Source organism: Belonocnema kinseyi, chromosome 1 (assembly GCF_010883055.1).
Source record: "Belonocnema kinseyi isolate 2016_QV_RU_SX_M_011 chromosome 1, B_treatae_v1, whole genome shotgun sequence".
Classification (NCBI taxonomy): Eukaryota; Metazoa; Arthropoda; class Insecta; order Hymenoptera; family Cynipidae; genus Belonocnema; species Belonocnema kinseyi.
In genome coordinates, this window is record NC_046657.1 from 116,715,355 (window position 1) to 116,735,917 (window position 20,563).

Consider the following 20,563-nt stretch of genomic DNA (forward strand, 5'->3'; position numbering starts at 1 on the left):
GGCTGAAATTTTACCGCGATTTCGCTGGATGCGGGTGCAATTTTTCAGATTAGCACCCGCTCCCGGCGAAATCCTGCGGTTGTCCTTATGACAAATTTTTAATTATATATTAAATTATATCAAATACTGTAATTCAAACCCCTCATAAACTACAATCATAAAGTAAATCTAAACCTTTTTCTTAATTTGACTTTAAAAAAGGTTCCCAAAGCACCTACGGCCTTGACGATTACATTCTCATTGCCATAATCTATAAAAAAAATATTTTTTTCTACTTTTTCAAGATTTTGAAACTTTTGAAAAGTATATAACTTTCCTAATTTTCATTAAAATAAAAAATGTTACTTGGATAATTTGCAAGCCTTTTACCCATCTATAAGAAACTTTGACAAAAATTTGTAAAATTCCAACAACAAAAATTTCAAAGTTTTGAAAGTGCACTTAATTTTTTCATTTTGGTTCGAAATACCTGACTAACGATCTTAGCCTTTATTTTGGGGATCTTCAAAAGTGTATCAAATGCGGACTCGATTGAACAAATTCTTCAAAAGTTAGCTTGGCTACAACATTTGGGTAACCATACGTACAAACATACAGATAGACTTACACACATACATACGCCAACAAAACTTTATGATTTTCGGATTCTGTACGCGCCGAAACGTAAAGATCCGTTAAAAATTAGAATTCGAAAATTTTGACGATTACATTATACTCGTACTAACGTTTTTCATTTTCATCAAAATTAAAAATGTCATTTGGATAATTTGCAAGTATTTTTGTCAAGTATCGGAAACAATGACAACATTTTCTGAAACTTGAAAAAAAATTGTCTAAAATGTTGAAAAAGCTCTAATTTTTTAAATTGTGTGCTAATCGAAAAATTTGGCTAGAATATTTTAAAATGTATTTGGTATCTACTGAAAATTTTGAATAAAATTTTTGGATTTATAAAAAAATCCATTTTTCCTATTTTTTGAAAATTTTCAAATTTTCGAAAAGTATTTAACTTTTCCAATTTTCATGAAAATGAAACATTTTATTTGGATAATTTGCAAGTCTTTGACCTATCTATGAGAAACTTTGACAAACATTTTTATAAGTGAAAAAATTTTTAATTTTTGAAAATGCTATAATTTTTTTAATTTTGGGCTAATCGAAAAATTTGGGTAGAATAGTTTTGAAATATGTTTGGTATCTGGTAAAAATTTTGAATGAAATTTTTGGATCTATAAAAAAAATACTTTTTTCTATTTTTTGAAAATTTTCAAATTTTTAAAAACATATAACTTTTCTAATTTTCATCAAAATAAAAAATTTTATTTAGATAATTTGCAATTTTTTACCCAGCTATAAGAAACGTTGACAACAATTTATAAAATTTCAACAACAAAATTTCAAAATTTTGAAAACGCTCTCAATTTTTTAATTTTGGTTCGAAATATCTGATTCACGAACTTAGCCTTTATTTTGGGGACCTTCACAAGTTTATCAAATGCGGACTCGATTGGACAAATCCTTCAAAAGTTAGCGTGGCTACAACATTCAGGTAACCATAAATATAGACATACAGACATACAGACATACAGTCATGCAGACATACAGACACCAATGAAATTTTATGGTTTTCAGATTCTGTGAGTACCGAAACGTAAAGATCCGTTAAAAACCAAAGATTGAAAATTTGGACGATTACATTACATTCTCAGGAAAGAGAATGCAAAAATGTCTCATGAAAACGTGCTGGAATATTTTTAGCTCACTTTCTTAAAATAATGCTACACATTTTTTCCAGAAATACATGGCACTTTAATATAATTATTACCTTATTTCAGTCTCATGATGTTGATTTAGTCGATTAATATACTGTTCAATTGAATAAAAAATCTTATTTACTCCTCTTATTTACAAAATATAACGTAAGTTGATATAACTTTTTGTAATAGTAAATTGATGAAATAAGTCCATTATCTTGATTATCTCTCCGTTTAAAAATTTCCTTAGGGTGCCAAATACATTTTTAAAAAAATGTTTTGGTTTGATATTCGAAATGCATAATTGGTCACCTTATCAGCTGGACTAAATCTATTGTGACAAGATATTATTTTTGTGATGAAAAAATGATCTCCCAGTAAATAAATATGTTCTATGTTCAAAACCACTAAGTTTGGGTCGGTTGTGACTTTCAATTAACTGTTTGAAAGTTTAGAGCGCGTCATAATCGTTATTTGTGAAATCTTGCGTTCACATAGAACATTATTTTGTTAAATTGGTAAAATTCATAAAATTAAGAGTAAATCTTAGTCTTTAAATCTGTACCAACAATACGAATTAATTTCACATGGCTGATGAGTAATTATAAAAAATTATAGTTTTACAATGGAAATTTCTGCAAAGATAAAAATTTTACATTCGTCGTTTGCGTTCATTTGTTATCAGAATCAAGGCCAGATCTAACAATTATCGTTTCTACGCTACTCATTTTCGATCATTGAAATTCTAACCAATGTATTAAAAATCTTATAATAATATTGTGAGTTATTTACTTTCTAGTAGTAACTTTTTTCCTTGCTGCTCCCAGGCTGGCTGACATATTTATTTCTTCTATAGAAATTTACTATCTCAAATCCGAAGAAACTTTTGTCTGAATGAAAAAATAAATTATAAAGAAGCTTCAGCTATGTACATGCCACAATCGGAAAACTCGAATCCATCGAAATCAGGAAATTTAAACAATGCAACTTTTCCGCCATCCTGAAATTATCTAATTTAATATAAAATAGAGCGCCCTGCTTTGGGATATGACGTTGCACATGTCAATCAGGTATTTTTAGCTTCGAAGAGATTTCTATTCCACGACTAAATACTGGTTATTATTACTTTTGAATGACACAGTATATATTTGTGTCCTTAGTAAAGGTTTAAAGAGTCGGATTTGTTCTTTATATTTGATGAATTTTACAAATTATAGCGAACAATATTTTCGGTTTGGCTATAAGCCGAACGCAATATCTCAAAAATTATAATTGTACCGCTAAATTGTCTAAGCTTTCAAAGGGTTGTTCTTTAAAAGCCTTTGAATTGAAACACAATGAAAGAAATAATTGGACGGAAAAGGTGCAATTTTATTTATTCAAACCATATTGTATTGCTCTGTCAGCTTCAACTATATGGGATCTTTCATATCAGAGATTGTATGATCCAGCTATACTGGAATGGCTGTTATACGAGAGCCCTGTAGTAACATGAAATGATTCGTTCTCAATAAAAGTTTTTCTTGTGAAACGTTCAATAGAAACATGTAAAATTGAAGAAAATATAAATTCACATACTACAAAATCAAGTCTTTTGAAGTCTTTTTAAATAGAATTCGACTGAAAAGAAAAGTTTATATTAGAAGTAATTTGGGGCTATATTTGCACGGCTACTTATACTCCTTAAAATTAAAGAAGTTATTACTAGAATATCTTTGGCTATAGTATGTTTCTAGGTGGAATTAATATGTGTCTTGTAGCACAAACACATCGTCCTTCAATTTTCACTAAAAAGACATTTGAAGTGCAGAAAAGCTAGTATGGGCCCTCACTACCGCGTGGAAGAAATAATAAAATTGTAGATATTTTTAAAAATTGATTTTTGAAATCGGCCTTGGAGGGTAACTTTTTTTTTAAATGGATCGGGGAGGTTAGGTAGATTCGAAATCTATGGGAATGCGGTGCCATATAATGGACATACAGGTTAACTGAGCGTTCCAGGGTCCTCGTAGCGCAAAGTTTTCATCTATTTTGATTTTATTAAATGTACCTAGAAGTGAAAAAAGCTATCAACCTCGAGTGTGACTGTGACTTTTCCGGTGAGTACTTGTTTCTCATTCAATTCAGATACAAATTCATCCAAAACCTTATTCCACATATACCCTGACCAATAAATCAAGCTATTATTTATTACGTTTTTCTTGTTCATGGCGTACGATGAGTAATACAAGGCATGTCATAGCCTGATTGAGAAATCTTTTCATAAGGTGTTTTTTAAAAAGTTGTGTTATTTTTTTAACGTTAATGTTTTGTAATATTTGATTGGCATTTCAAAATCGTAGATACCATATTTTCTTTTAAAAATCTTCTGAGTCACAAGGATTATTGTGAATAATGCAATATCACGCCTGGCAAATGTGCTAAACAAAGTAAAACGAAAAATAGATGAAGTTATCCCCTTTAGTTGATCCGCTACTATGGAGTTACCCACTTCCCAGACTTTGAAAAATCGCAGCTTTCAGAATTTTGCATGTAGATGCATGAAATTTATACAGATAATGTATATGCACTAGAACTACGTATAAAAAAATGGAACATTCTTTGTTGCTTAAAATAACCAAATGCGAATGTTTTTTCGTCGCCGTGTAAAATTTCGAAAATCGCGCTTATCCCCTTTAGTTTTCCGCCCATTGGGATATTTATCTCTAATTGGTTAATTAACTGATGTAACACGGAACGCGTGACCAAAGATGCGTGCGTAATCAAGTATATCTCTAAATTACATGTGCTGCGTTAACCTTACCAGTAATCCTGTACTTTTTACCCTGCTAGAAATGCTTAGAAAATTTGAACACATTTAAGTTACTGAAAGGACCCCGCAGAAAATGTACATGAAATGGCTTTCGGTCGATTTTGATTAAATTTCCTAAAATTGTAGTTCTCAATGTCTCGATCAAAAGTGTTATGAGGCACAAAATCCAAAAATGGACAGTTTTCGATTTATAGACGGTTAAATATCCAACTCTTTTAAGAAACATTACCAAATATTTTGAAAAATGCAGCTATGCAAAAAAAATGTTCCCTATGAAAGTTATTGGGCTCTAACGGGGAAATGCAAAGGAAGTCATGGCCTTGAGACACAGGTAATTTTTCAAGTACATTCAATGCAAACTTGTCATTTATTGCTAATATTCAGCCAACAAAGACAAGATATAAAGAGGAAGTCAATATAAAACTCATAAAGGCAAGTAATGAGAATGACTTAGTCAATAGCCAGCCAATAAAGAAAAATCATGAGAAGGATGTTTTCAAGACACGTCCTCCTTCTTGACTCTCACTTAACTTACGCCCTTCTTGACCCCCCCCCCCCTCGAAAAAGAAAACAAAGAACAACATAATATAAAATGTGCGTTGGCGCGTGCAGCGCGCAGGTGTATTAAGCCCCATTTGTACTTTCATAATCATAAGAACTATAACTTGAGAGCTCTGCTATCATTTTTGTGCGAGTCATTTTGTGTTCTTCATTGGCTAGATAATGACTAAATCACGCTCATGTCTTGCCTTCATTGGCTAGATAATGACAAAATCGCACTCATGACTTGCCTTTAAGGGTACTATATTGATTTTCTCTTCCTACCTTGTCCTTATTGACTGAATATTAGCAATAAATGACAAGTTCACATTAGATAACCTTGAAAAATGACCTGTGTCTTAAGGCCATGACTTTCTTTGCATTTCTCCGTTAGAGCCCAATAACTTTCATAGGGAACATTTTTTTCGCAGAGCTGCAGTTTTCGAGATATTTGGTAATGTTTCTTAAAAGGGTTGGATTTTTAACCCTCTATAACTCGAAAACTGTCCATTTTAGGACTTTATGCCCCATAACACTTTTGCTCGAAACATTGAGGACTACAATTTTACGAAGTTTAATCAAAATCGACCGAAAACCATTTCATGTACATTTGCTGTGGGGTCCTTTACTAAATCGGGTTGATGAAAACGAAATTCAGTAACTTTTATAGTTAATTTACTTAATGTCCATTTACATTCAGAAACGGTATCTGAACATTACAAATAGTTTCCTTCAATTCCTAAGGGTGCAGTCCCATGTATGTACAATCAGTAAAATTGTGAAACAGTTTTAACCTATGAGGTGATTGCTAGAGCTCATGAAGGCATCTCATTGGTCAAAACTGTTTCACTATTCTACTAATCAACTACTATGGGACTGATTCCTAAACGGTAATAAAAATACACAAGAACGCCTATATAGGATCGACTGACTTAATCCTTCCAAGCACTGCTGGCCCGTGTAGTTACACAGCCGTGTAGCAGTGTGTGGCAGCGAGAACAATGGGTCGGCACCAGTTTATAATAGACGGTTTACATTTTCGCATACTGATTTATTCTCAAGGTTAATGCAAGTCAACCCCCGAAACTGTTCTTATCTAGGCGTTCTTGTGTATAAATTATCTGATAGGTGCACAAAGTTGCTTTTATATATTTTTAATATCATTAAACAGTCTATTATTTTAAAATGACTTTCTGTTAAAGTATTCGAAGCCCGGTGACCTTTTGCTTGACCGATGAACTTATGCAATCGACTACGTATGGATCTAGGTTATCGCTTACACCCCAGTTTATTAAATCTGCAAAGAAAAAACAATTTTTTATCCTAAAAGATGGGCGTTGCGTTGGTCACACATTCGATATAATGCTGGTTTCGGACAGAGAAAACTAGTAAATGAAATTTTCCATAGAGGTCATTTTTCCGTACATGTATGTCGAAGTATTGTCTCTATGGCAAGTATCACTTGCTGGGTTTTTCTGTTAAACTTATTGTAAAATGGATGCAATGTGTAGAGTTCCTAAAAACAAAACCAAGAATCCAACGACCAAATTTGGAAAACCGCCATAAAATATTCGTATTACAATTTAAAAAAAGAGTTTAACATTTTTTTTTAAGAAAATTAAAATATTTTGTTTTTGGACAACAATAAAAAAAGAGGAAAAAATTAGACTGGACTTACGGGTGTCCGGGAGAGAGCATCGTGGCTTCATTGCTGTTGAATATTGAATATTGAATATTGGACGTTAAGTAGGATTTTAAATTTGATTTTAATCTGATTTTAATGTCTTAAATTTTAAATGGATGCATACAAATTCGATTGTATTAACTTCATTTACATTGTCTTACAATTATTTATATTGTCTGTAAGAACATAGACTACAAATTTTGTTTGTTACTTAAAAAACTGAAACACATTTTAATTTTAGAACATTTTAAGTTGCTGTATCTGAATATTCCTCAACTGTAACAGAATTTTTTGAAACATGTGAACAAAGCTGTATGTAGTTGTCGTTTCTGAAATCTTCGTTCCAGCTTAGTAATATTCAGAAACGGTTACTGCATGAAGCTGTGTAATTGTCTTTTTATGGTTCCACTGTACGATAGAAGTCCGATGGCACTAAATACTGCCTTAATAGTGTTGTTTGTTTTTTATAGTTATCTAGCGGAGAAAATTTTTTCAGTTAACTTTCCCATAAATTCGGTAAAAGTAGGAAAAAATGGTATTTCGGTAAACTCTTCAATCGAAATAATAATAGTGCCGTAATTTCGTCGATTCCATATTGTGCACGAAGGCGATGACCTAGCATCGTTAACAATCCGTATATTAACATAGTATTGTGTCAGTGATGTTATATTCGATGCCTGGAAACAGCAGGTAATACCAGGCTTTGCATTGTAATTTGTAAGAAAATATACTATTATAGATTTACTACTTTTTTCTACTTCAATAAATGATTTTCATGCATTGCTATTAGGAATTATGTTAGCTTGGTTCGAACGAAATTGCAAAATTCTTAAAAATCTTCATTTTTGGAATTTTGCAAACATTACCAATAGTTTTTTATTTTTTAAGGACTAAATTAATTTTCTGAAAACTCAAAAAAGTAAAATGAATTTAAAAATATTTGCAAAGTAGCCTAACATTTTTTGAGCATGTTGAAATTTTCTCCCTGGCTTGCAAAACATTTTCTTCAAAAACCAAAGGATAAAAGGCTTCGAACTGTTATAAATTGACCTCAATATCCATTCTTACAGACATAAAGAGAAAAATCTTTTTATGGAAATTAAAAAAAAATCGTGTGCACCATGGGAGAAAAGAGATTTCCATCTTCTTGCTTCTTTGAAGTACAATATACATACATGGTGTCCAAAGATGAACTCACTAATTTAAATGCCTCATAAGTTTTTGCTTAGAGGTCGCATCAGTCCAATTAACAGTCTGTTACAAAATTAAGTCTTGGAAGATTTTTGCCGTGGTGTATTTCACGCCAGTCGAACGTGCTCAAATTGTCGAAATGTATATTCAAAATAATTACTCGGTTGTGGCAACACAGCGTGCGTTTCGAAAGAAAAATTCCCAAGGCGTTCGGATAAGAATTTTAAACAGGTAAAGGAGAGTGTCCCTGCTAACCCTCGAATGTATTTGCAACGCCATGCAGCCAAACTGAATGTGTCTCCATTCGACTGTCCAGCTAAACTGGATGTACCTCTATCAACTCAGCTTTAACTCAACAATTATTATCCTTTGGAGAGTCGATGAAGACATATCGGGTTCGAAAGGACGTCGTGGCAAAGACGTTTGGAGGTTTATCGACGAAACACTGTTTATCGCAGCTTGAAATTCTCGTTCGTACGCATTGGGCGACGCTTATACACACACGATCAATCGCCTACAGAACCAGAAGCACAAAACTGATCGTACGAACTTTTTATTGTGTTTTTGTCAGGCGCTATTCTCTGCAAACTTTTCTTTAGAAACGAATGTTGGGTTACTACAACCGAGTATTTTTTTTTAATATAAAATTCGACAATTTAAGTGCATCCGACTGGCTATGTAATACACCCACGAAGTAATAGTAAGGTGAATCCACGCTACTGCATTTGCGGCGGCAAAGCATGTCAACTCTTTCGGAATAGATGGACGGGGGAGGGGGTTCCCAACTTGTGAGTGAAATATCTGCAAGATCCGAGAGTGCCGAGTGTTATGGCTGCCATTTGAATGTGAAGTAAAGCAAAAGTTGTTTTTGTGCCGTAATATGTACTATTTTGTCGTTATTGATAATTGAGGCTTTGGATGGAAGAAGGGCACATAGGCTTATATGCCCCTTTTCAGTAAATTACGTTAAACGGCGGGGGCATAGCTTTTACATATATAATATAAAGGACATTTTAAAATTCGCATGTTTACATTGTTTTCTAAACATTACAAGTTCAGCGCGCCTCGACCTACTGCAGTCGTAGACTTGTTGATACTACGAGCATAACGCGTTTAGTGAAATTAACTAGCTAATACGCCCCACTTCCTTATAATGTGTTCGTGAAAGAAACTAATAAAGCTAATGAAGACGAAATCGTGTAATCTGAGAAGGAATCAGAAGACTTAAAAATGATTAAATTACCAATATTGTGCAAAATACCATGAAGTGTTGGAAAAAATGTTCTAAAGACTTTAAATGTGAGTAATAGTATTAACGAGATCTTCCTAGCATTTGAAAAACACGAGAACTCATTCTTAATTTTCTTATTTCAATGAAAAAACCCGATATTTTCACTTTTTTAACGATATTATTCCATTTATGGAAAAAGGGCATATAAACACATTTTTTTAAACTGTAATATTAAAAAGTTAACATGAATAAGTAATTATTTTTTCGTATGAATTCTTTGAAGGATAAGTTACTATGCCTATTGCAGAATACAGTTTATATATTGTACAAGTTTTCACGTACTTATCAGAAAACAAAAACGTTCTCCTTAATTTTCTCGAAACGCTAATTTGGTTTATGTGCCCTTCTTCCATCCAAAGCCTCAATTTTGAAAAAGATACTTACATATACGCTTTTCAACAGTATTTATATTTAAGTTTAAACAAAGTAATTTTTAGGTTAATTGGTGCTGAAGTTAACTCTGTAATTTTCATAACATTAATAATATTCGTTGTAATAATGATGTAGATAATGTGTGTTATATGAAGATTTCCGTGTGGAAATAGCCCGGATTAAAACTGGTACAACAAGGTTTCTGGTCGGGGACTGACCGGGCATGTTTGTTTTTTAAGAACCGAGCCGTGCGCTGGTCGGAAACTCGCTGGGCAAAATTTATGCCAAAACCCCAGTCGGGGGCTGATTGGGCTCTGATCGGACAAATCTTATGATCGAATGCTCAGACGGTAGCTGGCCGAGCGCTGATTGGCAATAATAAAATTTTTAAACTTTGTTCATAACTTAATTACTTTTTCTGATTTCATTAAGAAACGGATGCGTATACCCGCATGGATGTTCCACGCGTGGAAATATATTGGGTGACTATCTTTTTGACACAACGAATTTTAAGGTTTTATGAGTTTAAACTTACAAACAATGCATTTCGTGACAAAAATTCGATGACACTTTTTTGAAATTCAAACTGTTTTTTTTTTTAAGAAAAAATTTCTAAGTTCCATTTTTATGAAATGTTGCAAAATTTCAGAAAAAATTATATTTTATATCAATCTTAAACGTTGTAAAATAGTATAAAACATCTAAAAACCAAACCTTACACGAAAGTTAAAAAAATGTTATTATTAAGAAATTTTTATTGTTCATAAAAAATTACATTTCCGGTCACTGTAAAAAGTTGTAAAATAGTCTACAACTTTTCTGAACTGTAGCTTATGAGGATGACTTTTTCAACGAGTTTCAACTTGTCGGTTTAGCGCAGTGGTTAGCACTTGGTAGACGTTAGATTTAGGTATGGATATGTAGGTTTGATACCTCGTAGTGTTAGAAATTTTATTTGTAATGCAATTTTTAAAAATTTAATATATGTATATTCACTCTAAACAGGACTATTAATATTTAAAGTCAAAATACTCGCAATAATTTAATATTTATTTAAAAAATTTTTTTTGGTCTCTTAACGACTACGTGAAAATAGTTAATGTTGCCTGTGTGCTGGGCGTGGGGAATTTCATATATTAATATGCTTCAATTCTACAAAAAAAAGAATCAAATTGATTCCCTAATTCAGTGACTGATGCTCTTCATACAATTAAAACTCGAATCATTTAAATCTAGTAGAGCACCAGTTGATCTTATCCGGGATACGGTCGGGCTCCCTGGCCAGCTCCCAGCCATGCTCCATGGCCAGACGCTGGCCAGCGCAGCGTGACGATGCTGGTCGGATTCCGACCAGAAACCCTAGCCAGCTCCCGGCTTAAAGCCGGGCTCTCCGGGCGTAGAGTGGTCAGCCCCCGACTTAAATTTCCACCCGGGTGTAAGATAAAAAAATAAGAATGTGAGATACAAAGTTGGCGGAAAGGTAGATCCGATATCGGTAATATTGTAATTTCTGAAAATGTATATCGTTAAATTGTAAATATTGTAATGTGAAGAGTTTTTAATTTGGACATTTGACAATTTAAAATTATGCAGATTTTAAGTTTTGAAATTAACAATTCTATAATTTTGATGCTTTCAAATCGAAACCATTAATTCTTTCCTCAATTCGAAACAGTAATTATAAGTTGGTGAAAGTCGTTAATGAACATTATTTTTACAAAAGCGTAAGTACATAATTAAAACTGTTACAGAATATTTTTATAAATAGGTTGTTTTGTAAATACCACTGAAACTTGCATGTAAGATTCTGATTTTTTTTAATTAAATTAATTTGATAACATTTTAATTTTAAAGTATTTATTCATTTAAATTAAGCGCTGGAATAGGCGGTAACTCTTTCGGCTCTTGGCGAGAGTACTTCGTTCATATTCGTGGCTCTCGCAGATATTTCACTTAAAAGTCTCGACATCTATTTCGAAAGAGTTATCATACTTTCGTAGAAAACAGTGTCTTCTCCTCAATATTACTTCGTGACTACATCACGGTGAAAATCTACCAAGCCTAACCTTTCTAACGGGCTGTGAATTGGACTGATGCAACCTCTTAGAAAAAAGTAATGTGGAGTTGAAATAGGTGAATTCATCTTGAAAGTTAGTAACATATAAAATTGAAGTGCATAAGAAAGTAAGTGCCACGTGCGGTTATATGTAATAGTGTAGTATTGGATACGTTTTTCTACTCCAAATTTTAAGAAAAACTATAGAGCACAAAAAAAAATAATTATAAACGGCTTGCGAGATAAAAGAAGTTTTAGGAAACCATGATTTAGTCAATGTCACCCATCGAAATAATTTTTAAATTCTTTTTTATCTCTAAAGTCGTTCTTCTTTTTTTACTCTTTTGAAGATTTAGTAGAACCGGATGTGAACTGCAAATAGTTTTTTTTTTACTGAATATGTTACAGATGTGTGCAAAATTGATGCTGGTCGGGACGGGTTGGCCTGCTGACCCGCATTCAACCCGAGAACCCACATTCAGCTCGACAACCCACAAATGAGCAATAAATTCACAACCAACTTAAAAAACTGCAAAGCTTCTTCTGCATAAGAATCCTTATTCCGTGTAGAAAATGCACTGATATTACCTACTTTAAACAGGGAACTGGTCGGGTGTTATAAAGGGTAACTTGACTAGAGAGTGTGATGTGAGAGAGGTCCAATCTTAGAATTTAGGTCGGCACCACTCAAATACAAAAGGTATTTCCCTAAATTTGTCAATATCAAGATAAAAATGGAATTTTTAATCAATTGTAATCATAGGAGTCTTTATTTATAAAGTAAATTCAAACCCTGACGGGAGAACAAGTAGTACTGTGTCCATGCCAATGGACATTTCTATCAATTCATCATTTTCGTGAGGGGACCTTGTAAAGCCCTCGATAGGTAAAACGGATAATGCGGCGGTGAGTGAAAAAAAATTTAATGTTATTATGCTTAATTATAATTAAATTAAAAAAAGAAAAAAATATCGCGACTCATACTTTTAAAATTTTCATTTTTTCTGATAAAATTTAAAACATTTGATGCCTTTAAAATTTGAAGAGAATTTTTCTTAAATATTGATTTAATTTAAAATCATCTAAGTACGTTAAGAAATCATACTTAACAAATCGAGTTTCAAGAACCTTTTTTCCTAAGTTCGAAAGTATCGAATGAATGCCGTCAAGTGTTTATGAGATTGTACTCAGCGTGACATCGTACCTATGGGTACTAGGCGTTCAACTTATAAGCGTACGGTGCGTGCGTTCAATTCTCCGTGCTTGCGGAAATTTTAATAAACTTTTTACGTCTTTAGTTATAAGTAACAAGTCTTCTCTAGTCAAATTCAACAATTAATTTAGTTTTAGAATAACGTGCGAAGTATAGTTAATAATTTAATGTCAATAAAAATACGAGAAAACGGAAGAGTGTTTAACAGAGGATACAGAAAGGTGTAAAATTTTTAGGTTTAACTTTTGCAAAGAAAATGTATTTTACGTTTGGATTAGAATTTTCCTTCGGCGAATAAAAAAATTCTGGTAATAATAGATTATCGCAATGTGCTAATTCAACTTTTTTACTATAGGAACCATAGAATTACATTTCAGAAACCTGGGAAAAACTTTAATGGTAATTATTACGAAATCTCGTAAACCGTAACACATCACCACGTGACCTACAATCAAATTAGGAATTAATAGAGAAATAGAGCAAGGACCTAGAAAGGACCTTGCTGTTTAATCGGGCAATAGAAAGGCACCCTCGCTCGAATCTGGTCAGAGAGTCTAGGCTAGTGCCTTTTCTACAAAGCGTGACGTTCTTATCGGGTCCTTTCCAGATTTCCTGTTCAGCGCTCCAATAAAGTTAGGGTGAAATAAATAGCACCCTACAAAAGAGTCATAAATACCGATTAGATATGCAGAATTAAGTCGTATTTAGAATGCAAAATTTGACCCTGACATACACTGGGAGAAATTTCTTCTAAACGATAAAGAAATACTTTTGCAGTTAGAGTGAAATTGTTTGAGAGTTAGTTTAAAAATAGATCCTTCAACGATTAAAGTGCAAATCGTTTAACCAACAATCGTTTTGACGATACGCGATTCTACTTTAATGCGTAGGAGGTGCAGTATAATAACGGTGAAAATGGGACGCACGTTTACCGTGAAATAATTGGTTGACTACTAAAGATAAAAAGGCGTGACTCTATGATTTAGTAGACATCATTTTAGCGTTAAACTCGATCGTTTAAGAGTGAAACGATTCTGCTTTTAAAGTATGCGACTTTAACGATTAAAGGACCGACTTTATCGTTTAGAGAAAATTTCTCTGAGTTTACGCACATAACCACAGCGCAAGTCAAACAAAAGCTTGTAAAAATGCGCAACGTCATCTCAATTAGGTAAAATTTATTTAATTAATTAATTTCTGTTCAATTAATAAATATTTTTAACTTCTCAAATGAAGTTTGATTGCGTGTTTGCGGATTGTCTGCTTATATGCGGGTTGTCGGTCAAAATGCTGGTTGTCGGTTTGATTGCGGGTCTGCAGGCCAACTCGCAAAGTCGACCAGCGCCGGTCGTGTTATCTTTTTTGCACACCCCTAATATGTTGAAATTAGACGCTCTTTTTATCTCAGATCCATTCTTTGCATAAAGTATTTACTTGAATATGGTGACTTTCTTCTGAATGTTCCTTTCAGGGTTAGACAGAGCATAAAACGAACTCGAAAGTACTTTCTTACATTTTAAAAAGGAATGAAGAGCGTAACATTTATACAGATTTTAGTATCACATACACAAGAGGTTTTTCGGAGATAGTTTCCTCTCTCCCAATTCTCCTTTCACATTTTAATAGAGCTTGACAATACCTTTGGATAAAGTTTAAGTTTTTCCTTTAAAATTAAATGCATTAAAGTCTGACACTTTATTTAAGACTTTTAAAAATGAGACTTCATGCTAGGAAAAATAATCCTAGAAATGTTTACGAAATTCTGTCGAATGCAAATTTTTAAAACTTGTTTTTGCCTTTCGGAATCTCGGGAATTCCATCGATCTATAGTATTTAATATTTCACATACGTTATAAGGGACAAACAATTAAACTTTGCAATGCTAAACTGTTTCGGATCTCTACTTCTTTTACCCATTCTAGCATTCATCACATACAGCTACGGAAAAAGCATTATCTGTCTTACAGTTTTTATAAATTACATACAATGAAGATTTTTGGATATTCAAACGTACCACCTGCAATATTTCTAGAATGCTTTATCACCCGAATATATGACCTGATAATAATAAATATCCCAAATACATCCGAAAAATGTAACATGTATGTTAGATATTTCAGAGATATCTTGAAGATATTCAGGGCATAGTTATTACCCAATATCAGTAAGATTTCTAACAATATTTTTGAGACATTAACCCTAGAACGCACATATGAATTTTCTAATACCTCAAAGGCCAATCGGGGTAATGCATTACTCCAAACTTGTACCGCGTTTCTGATGTTTCTATTTGTGATAAATGACTTTGTAATTAATTATTGTTATTTGTGTTTAAATAATGAAGACGATAGTAGTAATCTGTTTTTGATAGTTCGACGGAAAACAGTAAGAAAATTCGAAAAGCAACAACAAATACAACAAAAATTGGAATAAACTTTCTTCTTTTTATCAAAAATGCTGTAGTTTTTCATGAAATTAACTGATTAAAAAAATTTTTACGGATTTTTTAAGAAGGATAGACATATTTCTTTGAATGTAAATGTAAATGTAAATGGCAGAAAACTTTTTTATGAGGAAAATCACAAGGAATGGAAACTAAAATAAATTCTGTCAATTATTATTAACAGAAAAAGTTGACAAAAGCTATAAGGGTATATAGAAAAAGTGAAATTTAATTAAAAATATTTTTGCAAAGTTTTAATCAGTCGCTGTGCAAGAACATAAGAGTCATTCTGCCCTCATCATAAATGGCACGAGGGCAGCGTTCAGAATACGTTTTGAGTCTTCTGTCGGCTGGCCTCGGACAAAAGGTGCAGCGTTCTAGTTTTTTTTGTACTTAGCAACTGAAATTTTTTTACTTGAAAAACTTTCGGATACATACCGCAAAAGCTAAAAAGAATAATTTTCACTTTGTTAAATGTCGAAAGTCAACGACTGAGCGGGATAATACGTTAACAAAAATGATTTTCTTTTTCGGACACCCTTACTGCGGACATGAAACGCACTCGTTGAATAACGGTAGTCAACTGCTAAATGACTAAATGATTAGGGCCTGGGCATAAAAGCAACCTTGCTATGTCAGGGGCGTAATTAGAATTTCGTGCGAGGTAACGTATTACCTCACAAATGCGTTCTAGGATTAAATGTCCCCGGCCGGTTGCTCCGTACTGGGCACAGTCCGTAAAAGGGGCCAAATAAATTTAATCGTTTTATCAGCGTCTTTTTAATTCAGAAGTTAATCGTTTGTACCTAAGGAATAGTGAAACCAAATTTGTATACGCGTAAAACAATTATGAGTCTATCGGAGCATTATGAAGCCATAATAGTACTCTGCATATGCGCATTCACTGTGGCCCTTGTACGATTAAGCTCAAATGTCAAACGTGAGGAACTTGTGAATCGTCTCTATGTAGCATCAAGTTTCCTGTGCATCAAGAAGAAAAACGCCTTTCAATCTTTAGTGTTTGCAATTATCCAAATATTGGCCTGTGATGTCACTTGTTTCGTGGGAGGGGGGGGGGGCATATAATTGTCAACTCGTACCGAGGCCAGAAAGATCTAGTTAAAGCTATTGACATAAATAGCATATCTGTCAATATTCTTTTTCTATGAGAGAAATGTCAGAATGTTTCCTCTGGCACTTATCATCTATTGTAAGAAAAATTAAAACCGACACTTGCGGGACATTACTAATATCAGTGACAGGTTTCGTAAAACAGAGGTGTCATTCGACACCTACGAGATTTCTCGTTAACTTTTAGTGTCCTTAGTATGGGAGTTTTCCAACCAACGCGACAGTAGTCATGCTATTTATGGACGGACGGCAATGGCTGTGCTTTTTATGTTACTGATGCTCAAGGCAGTTTCCACTAGTCAGTTACTATGTTTTTCGTCAGACAGTAGCTGGAGGGCTTTGAGTCGTTAGTAGAAGCACCGCCATTTCGTGTCGTGTCGGCTGCTGCTTCTGGTATTGCTCGTACGTGTTTTACCTTACTCATTAGTCTCTACATCGGCTGGAATAATTAAGAGAAAAAGAATCTTTCGCTTACAGATGAGCGGGAGCTAGAAATAAAAAAATGTGAAAAATAAAAAAAAAGGGAGCAAGTGGGAAAAGAGAGCAGACCTCGCGCTGCGATAGTTAAAGTTTCGTCGTCATGTTCTACCTTTCTGCAGTAAATTAAAGCGAAAAGTCATAATACTTTTTAGCAGCCGTCTGTCGAGCCTGATATTACAGCAAGCACTCCGTTCTCAACATTATTTCAATCTTTTAAAGGATTTTATCTTTTTTTCAATTCTTGTTGTTCGATTTTCTTATTTGTGATATATTTTATTCCAAGTTACATTTACAGTTCGTAATTTAGAAGCTTTCTTTATATTTTTTATATTTGCAAATATGAAGTTTAAAATTTTTTCTGTTTTATATATTCAAATTCGTATAACTACTTTTCGACGTTTTGAATTCATTATTTTAATAGAATAACGAGACTTTGAATGTATTTACATTTTGCTGTTCCGAAATATATATTCAAGAACCTTCAATTGTAAATAATTTAAGTTGAAAAATTAATCTTTTGCAGCATATAATTAGTAAAAATGTGATTTGTTACCGTATGTCAAAAGAAATATATATGGCGTCACTGCCCTAATTTATAATATTTCAAAAACTGGAGTAAATTCAGAAACCGATATCACACATCTCGTTACCTTCTGCAAAATCGATATATGATACAATTTTTAGCACGTTTTCAGATAGAAAAGACACAGTGACATCAAATTGATAGCTGAGCATCAAGTAACGCCTTTGTTCATAATCCCTTGGATACATCCAAATTGACGTTGAAAATTCAAAAGAAAAAATTTAATCCACTTTCCACCTTGTTCTTTCTCACGCGCTTCACTCTTCACGCACGTTTCAAAACTAGATATACATTTTGAACTAATTTAAACAATATAAGCTAAACGAAATACGCTCACTCCGAAAGTAGTCTCGACCTTTTTATTTTCACGCATATAATTGACGCGCAAATATTGGTCCTCCTGTGATAGGTCCTCAGCTTCTCAGAGAATAATCGAAATGAGTGAAATCAACATGATCGAATTGATCATCCCTTAAGGACACCTTGAGTATCCTGATAGAGAGTCTGATTTTCTTATAACAGTCAGACTGGTAAAAATTGAGAGTCTCTCTGAGTATATCGAAAAATTTATGTTACGCCCTATTTCCACTATCTAGAAGAACGGACTGACTCTAAATTTTGACTCTCTAACTTTGATCATTCATTTTTGTCAGTGCTTCCATCCAACAGAATGGAAAAGAATAATATTGGCGTATGCGCACTTTAAAATAAGTATATTTTGAGATTGAACTGAAGGAAATTACTGAACGGAATTGGAAATATGGTAACAAAGTATTACAAAATTTTTAACAATTTCTTCAGACGTTCGTTGCTCCTTTTCGACGGCTCATGCTGCAGGTTTCACACTTGTCAACAATTGCATATTTTTCGGATTTATATAATCACCAGTACAGATATTTCGAAAGAGCTCTAGTTTGGATATGACAAGTTTTCCCTACCATTAATCAGGCTCTAGTGAGGAAAACTAGTTAGGTCAAATCTTGAATATAACGCTGGGTTCATGAGGGCTCTATTACATTTTACAGTACGGGTTTAGTGGGGTTGGCCCACCTACAACTCAGTTAAAGTTAAGTTTAGCGGAACTTTCTGCTCCGAAATCGCCCCTGCTCTTGCAGGTGCCTTTTCTCTTCCATCGTCAAGAAAAATAATTGTGAAACACAATACAAAATTACACCGACAACTAAAAATACAAAACTTGAAAGCCCTGGTAAAGCACTGGACAGTTGTAGTTGAATTAACTTCTTTAACTTTAACTGACACATATCTGCCTGGCCCCGATGAAAGTGTTTAATAGTGCCCTTAATCAAGTTTCCGAGAATAACGAGATTAAATACTCATAAGAACATTATTTTGGCATACTGAAACCTTCAAAACCCTCAAGATTAATATTTTAGGCCATATAAGATTTTAGGAATTCTCTGGACGGGGGCCCATCAGATACAGATAGATCCACAATACCTAAACAAAGCATGGAATTCTGAACTAAAACCTGACAGGGCCTCATCAGCTTTTTTCTAGACTAGGTATTCTGATAGGGGCCCCATCAAAACCCAACTTCAAATAGCATGATTGGCAAATTTCTGCAGGGCAATAGCTTAACTTTCATTTCGACAGGGCACTTACGATGTTGGAAAAAATATATAAAGGGAAAATTTCTGGCTCCTTTCTCTACATTTTTTTATATGAATCTAAATCTTCGACCTCGCCATCCTAATCGCGGCCTCCAAATTTGTGCCCTAAATGGTGTAAAGTTTCGTTCTACGCCAAGTAGCCCAGCAACCGACTTTACCCATTGTCCTTTTATTGGCAGCACCGCAACGACATTCGTTCATACTGTACTTTGGACTAGATCTCAATCTCTGAAACTCAGTTAGCTTAATTAGTTGAGGAAACAATGGGTTTGTTAATTAACTAGTTACGTTTTCTTACTATCGCTAGTAATAGAGAGATTCGCCCAGTCATGTTAACAAAGATCTATTACTGAATTCGTTGAAAACTTTTGGTGCACGTTGCTCTTTCCAAAGTACAAACACATAGATGTATTACCTATGTATGTTTCTGCAAAGTACCTTATTCGCCTCGCTGAATAAATTAACAAAGCACTCCTTCCGCTTCTGGCTGGCTGCGTATTCAAATGAAAATATCGGTTTCATGTGAAATATACCAAAAGCCTGATGAAGCCAAAATTTGACGAACCGTTTCTTGCGAAACTGCCGCAGGAACTTTAGATTCGTCTCGAGACCTTTGTGCATTTTCCGCATTCTGGAATTTTCCTAACCTCGAAACTCGATCAGAATGAAGGGAATGGAGCTCCGAGCTTCCTGATTCAGGTCCCTTGACTCACAATACAGAATCTAAATACAAAAATGTAATCAAAACTTTTCTGCATCATATTTTATATTTCAATAAGTTTCAGATCTTTAGATCTTATAATTATTAATAAGGTTCTAGGTATTATAATTCGAGCCCTTTTTCAGCTTTTTTTCTACATAGTGATTTGAAAAAAATGCTAGCTCACACATTTTACAAAAATTAGGATCTTCAAGAGGATGAACAAATACAATTAGGGAAAATAAAAGCCTAAAAATTAAACTAATTGAACATTGATTCCAATTATTTTAATTACTATAGAAATATTCTTCGAAGATATGAAAACATCAATGCCAATCAAAATTAATAAAAAGCATTTCTTTGTCAAATTTAAAATTGGCCAAATTACATTATTTTCAAATGCGAGAAGTTTTTATGTTAAATTTGTTTGGTCTTTACTCTCCTTACTTAAAAAATTTTGAATACTTTTAAAGTTTTAGTCTTCTAAAGAATTAAATTACTTTTATTTCTTATATCACTCGTTTCTAGTTTTTTAATTGTGAAGAATTTTTAATTAAAACTCTGTTCTTTCATATTTTATATTAGTTTTTTAAAGGCCTTATCTTTCAAATGATTGAACTTTCCCATTCGTGACGTCAGCCTTGAGTAAGCTGTTTTTAATTGCGTAGCGGTAGAGAGTTCG